At 35.3% G+C, this 5,457-nt stretch overlaps 1 long non-coding RNA gene across 1 annotated transcript; it reads right to left on the reverse strand.

Moving 5' to 3' along the window:
- On the reverse strand, positions 1-4,980 carry LOC132603065 (uncharacterized). Its single transcript, XR_009567977.1, has 4 exons — positions 4,397-4,980; positions 4,191-4,265; positions 3,976-4,073; positions 1-879 (listed from the first exon to the last, which is right to left on the reverse strand). It is a non-coding gene; the product is annotated as an uncharacterized LOC132603065 (long non-coding RNA).
- Between the last annotated feature and the right edge of the window lie 477 nt (positions 4,981-5,457).

Consider the following 5,457-nt stretch of genomic DNA (forward strand, 5'->3'; position numbering starts at 1 on the left):
TATCTAAAACTGTATCACCTTCTTCGTCCTTCTCTTTCTCTAAACCTTAATTTCTTGTTGATTAACATGATTGTTACTAAATTCTTCATAAAAGAAATATTTGACAAAGTAGATGGTTCAAGAACTTACAATTTACATAGAGAAATAGCCACCTTGTGTCAAGGAACTGTTACTGTGACTGAATACTATACTAGACTCAAGAATCTATGGGTTGAATTTCAATCATTAGTTCCTCCACCTGGTTGCAATTGTGAAAGGTCCAAAGACTTTGTATTATACTTGCAAAGACAGAAACTGTACCAGTTCTTGATGGGACTCAATGAAAACTACAAACAGGCAAGAAGCCAAATACTGCTGATGACCCCATTGCTTTTTGTAAACAAGGCTTATTACATGATTATAAGTGATGAAAGTCAAAAATCAGTTCCAAGTTCTGCAGGGTTGTTAGGTGTTGTACCTAATGGGAGTAATGTTTCTAATTTTGATCCTACAGTAATGTATTCTAAGGCAGGACCATCCGAGTTCAAGAAGAACTATAACTTGGTGTGTAAAGTGTGTAAGTTAAAGGGACATACTAAAGAATTCTGCTACAAAGTTGTTGGATACCCTCCAGGATTCAAATCGAAGGGGAAGGAACATGCAACATACAGTGTCTATTCTGAAGGCAATATGACTAGCAATGATGCAGTAAGCGAGAATACTGGTTACTCGGGGCATATGCACATCCTCAGGTTGATATGAGTACTAGTATGAATCAACACCAACTCGAAGCACCAAAATTCTCTCAAGGACAATATGAGCAAATTGCGCAACTTCTGAATCAGACTTCAACTGGACCAAATGCTAAGGCTGTATCGCAACCATCTATTCCACAACCATCTGCAAATGCAACAAGTATTAGTTGTCATAAAGATTTTCTAGTTTCAAATATATTGAATCAATAGATCATTGACACAGAGGCCACCAATCATATGGTGTCTGATATAGAGTTATTGGATAAGGCTACAGTAGTCAAAACCAACTATCTACCTAATGGAGATGTTTCATATGTCACTCATACTGGTTCAAGTAGTCTAACAGATAGAAGTACCTTGACTGATGTGTTCTTGCTACCCAGTTTAAAAACAACTTAATGTCAAATCAAAGTTGACCAGAGAATTGTGTTGTGCAGCAACCTTCTACCCTGATTTCTGTTTATTTCAGGATCTCTTCAATGGTAATGTGAAGGAGATTGGTAAGCTGCGGGATGGACTATATGTACTACTAAATAAGACATCATCAACTGCTGGAGTCTCAGAAGGAAACTTGAGTCTAGCAGCTAGAGCAACAACTTTGATTAGTGAAGAAGAAATAAATATGTGGCATAGGAGATTTGGACATACTTCTAGTAGTGTACTGAGCAAATTGATCTCTACTAGTTTTGATGACATTGTGAAAACTCTTAAGAGATGTAATGTGTGTCCTTGTGCAAAACAGCGTAGACTTTCTTTTCCTTGTAGTTATATCAAAAGCTATCACAGATAGCTTTGATCTAGTTCATATGGATGTATGGGGCCTTTATAAGGTTCAAACTCATGATGGAAACAAATACTTCTTGACTATAGTTGATGATTTTACAAGAGTAACTTGGGTTTATTTGCTTAAGTTCAAATAAGATGTGTCTGTTGTTTTAAAGTATTTCCTGCAGTATGTGAAAACTCAGTTCAGTAAAACTGTCAAAACTGTAAGGTCTGATAATGGTGCTGATTTTGTAAATGAGTTTCGTAGCAAGTTATTTTTGGATCTGGGAATGTACATCAAAGATCTTGTGCTTATACTCCTCAGCAAAATGGAGTGGCTGAAAGGAAGCACAAGCACATTTTAGAATTCACAAGAGCAGTCAGGTTTCATGCAAACATACCACTGAGGTTTTGGGGACTATTTGTCAAAGCTGCAGCATATCTCATTAATAGACTACCTTCATCAGTAATTGGCATGACACCTTATGAAAAAATTTATAACAAGAAACCTTCTATTTCCCATCTAAAAGTCTTAGGCTGCTTATGCTATGCAAAAGATCTAGCTAATACTGGTAAACTACAATCCAGAACAAGGATTGAAACTTTTATGGGATACTCTGAGGTACAAAAAGGATATATACTATATGATATGAAGAACAATATGTTTTTTGTCAATAGAGTTGTTAGTTTCAGAGAAACTGAATTTCCTTTTAGATGGAGTACAGCAGAAAATCCCTTGTTATGTATAACCTATCTCATACTATCGATGACACCACAATTAAACAACCTATCTTACCAGTTATGCAAACTCAACCACAAGTCATGTTGATCCTGCACATTCTCCTACAAGTCAAAACTCAAATCCAACTCGATCCTACAAGTCCTACAAGCTCTAATTCTACAAATCCAATATTGATCCACCTACTTTAATTAACCAACAGTCAAAGTCACAATACTGATCCTCACATATCCAGGTCGAACAACTCCCTTACCTACTGAACCAACTAGAAAATCAGGTGGGATCAAGAAGCCTCCTATTTGGATGAAAGACTTTGTTACTCAAAATCTCAGTACAAATACACCTTACTTTGTAGCAAACTATATCTCATATCAGTCTATCTCACCCAAATACCATGCTTTTTTTTACAAAGTTCTCCAATATTACTGAACCAAAGTCATATGCAGAAGCATCTAAAGATCCTAGATGGGTTGAAGCAATGCAATAAAAAATTGTTGCCTTACAAGACAACCATACTTGGGACATCTTGACTCTTCTTGATGGTAAAACACCTATAGGGTGCAAATGGATTTACAGAATCAAATATAAGGCATCTGGTGAAATTCAGATACTGAAAGCAAGATTGGTAGCAAAGGGGTATAGTCAAAAAGAAGGAATTGATTACCTAGAGACATTCCCACCTGTCGTTAAAATGGTTACTGTAAGATCAATCCTAGCAGTTGCAGCAATTAGACAGTGGCACATACATTTGATGGATATATATAATGCCTTCTTACAAGGTGATCTCAGTTATGAAATCTACATAGAATTACCACAAGGATTCAAGAGTTATGGGGAGTATAAACCAGCATGCAGGCTTATCAAATCCTTGTATGGACTGAAACAAGCTCCAAGACAGTGAAATTTCAAACTTACTTAGGCTCTAATTCAAATGCAGTTCACACAAAGTCAGTATGAGCACTCCTTATTTAATAAAAGGACTGGTAAAAGAATCATCTTCGCCTTAGTATATGTAGATGACATGCTAATTACAGGAGATCACTTGGAACAAATAGAAGAAACAAAGGAAGCACTACAGAATGCTTTCAAAATGAAAGATCTAGGGGAACTGAAATACTTTCTGGGGATAGAATTTGTAAGATCCAGTAAAGGAATACTAATGCGTCAAAGAAAGTATGCATTAGAACTCATTTCTGAACTTGGTTTATCTGCTGCCAACCCTATAAGCGCCTCCATTAATTGCAGTGTTAAACTCACTATAAAGGAATATGATGATCATATAGCAGATACAAGATACAAGGCATGATGATTATGTATCAGCTAAAAAGCATGCAGATGATGAGATCATTCAAGACATCAGTGTTTACCAAAGACTTATAGGCAAGCTTCTTTACTTAACTGTTACCAGGCCTGACATTTCATACAGTGTACGGACACTAAGTCAGTTTCTACAACAACCAAAGAAGTCTCACCTAGATGCAGCACTCAGAATTGTTAGATATGTCAAAAATCAACCTGATTTGGGTATTCTATTGGCTACCAACTCACAATAAACAATATGTGCCTTTTGTGATATTGATTGGGCTGCATGCCCACATACAAGAAAATGAGTTACTGGCTACCTAGTCAAAATTGGTGATTCAGTAATTTCCTAGAAATCAAAAAGCAGTCTACAATCTCAAGAAGCTATACTGAGTCTGAATACAGAAGCTTAGCAGCAACAGTTGCAGAACTGACCTGGATCCTTGGCTTATTGAAGGAAATTGGAATTAAAATAACTCTACCAGTTGCAATTTATACCGACATCAAATCTGCCATCCAAATAGATGCAAACGCTGTGTTCCATGAGAGAACAAAACACATTGAGATAGATCTTCATTTTATCAGAGAAATGATCCAACTAGTGAAAACTGAATACATCAACACTACAAATCATCTGCTGAAGTACTTACAAAAGGTTTGAGTAAAGCTCAACATCAATATTTATGCTCCAAGCTAGGACTTCTGAATATCTTCATTACTTCTAGCTTGAAAGGGATTGTTGAACAAAGTGAGATTAGTGATCAGGGGTAAAACTGCAACATTGGCTCTTCCGGAAAGTAGTTAAGAAGTTGAGTTAAAGTTAGTTATTTTCCTAGTGAGAGTTATGAGAACTTACCATAGATTCAGCTGTGTATATGTGTATATATACACTTGTATATTGTACAAATGAATCAAGCAAATTACATTCTACACATTGAATGAAACAATCTTCTCTCTAAAACTGTATCAAATTCTTCTTCCTTCTCTTTCTCTAAACCTTGATTTCTTGTTGATTAACATCAATGGTTGTTACTGAATTCTTCAGTAGGAAAACTAATTCTCCTCTGACATTGTCATAGTATGTCTTATTCTCTACAGTCTATGTATATATATAGTATATGTAATTGGTGAAACTCTTATGGTTAATTTGTGTCTGAATCTGGTGTTTTCTCTGCTTACCTTATTGTCTAATTTGCAATTTTTGGTGATGATCATACGTGCAATCTACTACTGAAGAGTGAAGATTGAATGAAGGAAAAATGTGCTTGTTAATGATGATACCAGTTTATGATGATTAATTGATTGTAACTTGAAGAGCTATTAGTCGTGAACTTTAGAGACACGTCTAAAATCTAAATTTCTCAATAGAAACACAAAGAAAATGGGGGTTTCTTGTCCCTTTTTCTTTCATTAAAAATTAATGATGGTTAGGTCTATTAGGTATGACGATAATATAGGGAAATTTCCAAAATATTTGGAAAGGTTGTTATTAAATAGTAGTACAAAATTTGTTTGGATCTTTTCTCTTGATTGCAAGTTATTTGAATCTTTTGCCCTACAAAGATGTTTCAGTAGGCAAATTCTATACGTTTTTCCTTTTACAGTCTTGAATTTTAGGTGCACCGTATACATGTACCTTAGTTGTCCTCTTCTCTGGAATTGGTGATAGTCTAATGTAGGGACATCATCTTTGTTTGTAGCTATTTTTGTTTTCACTATGTTATAATTTTTAGAGGAAATGATTAAATTTGTCCTTGAATTATATATAAGGATCCAAGTTTAACCTTCATTAATAATTCGTGCTAAATCTACCTTTGCCGTTACAAAATTAGGCTACATTTGCCTTCAGTGAATAACCGCAGAAGAGTAGTATCTAATGATACTGTTTAATATTCAATGATGTCACATGTCCAAGAT

The sequence above is a fragment of the Lycium barbarum genome, chromosome 7 (genome assembly GCF_019175385.1).
Source record: "Lycium barbarum isolate Lr01 chromosome 7, ASM1917538v2, whole genome shotgun sequence".
NCBI lineage: Eukaryota > Viridiplantae > Streptophyta > Magnoliopsida > Solanales > Solanaceae > Lycium > Lycium barbarum.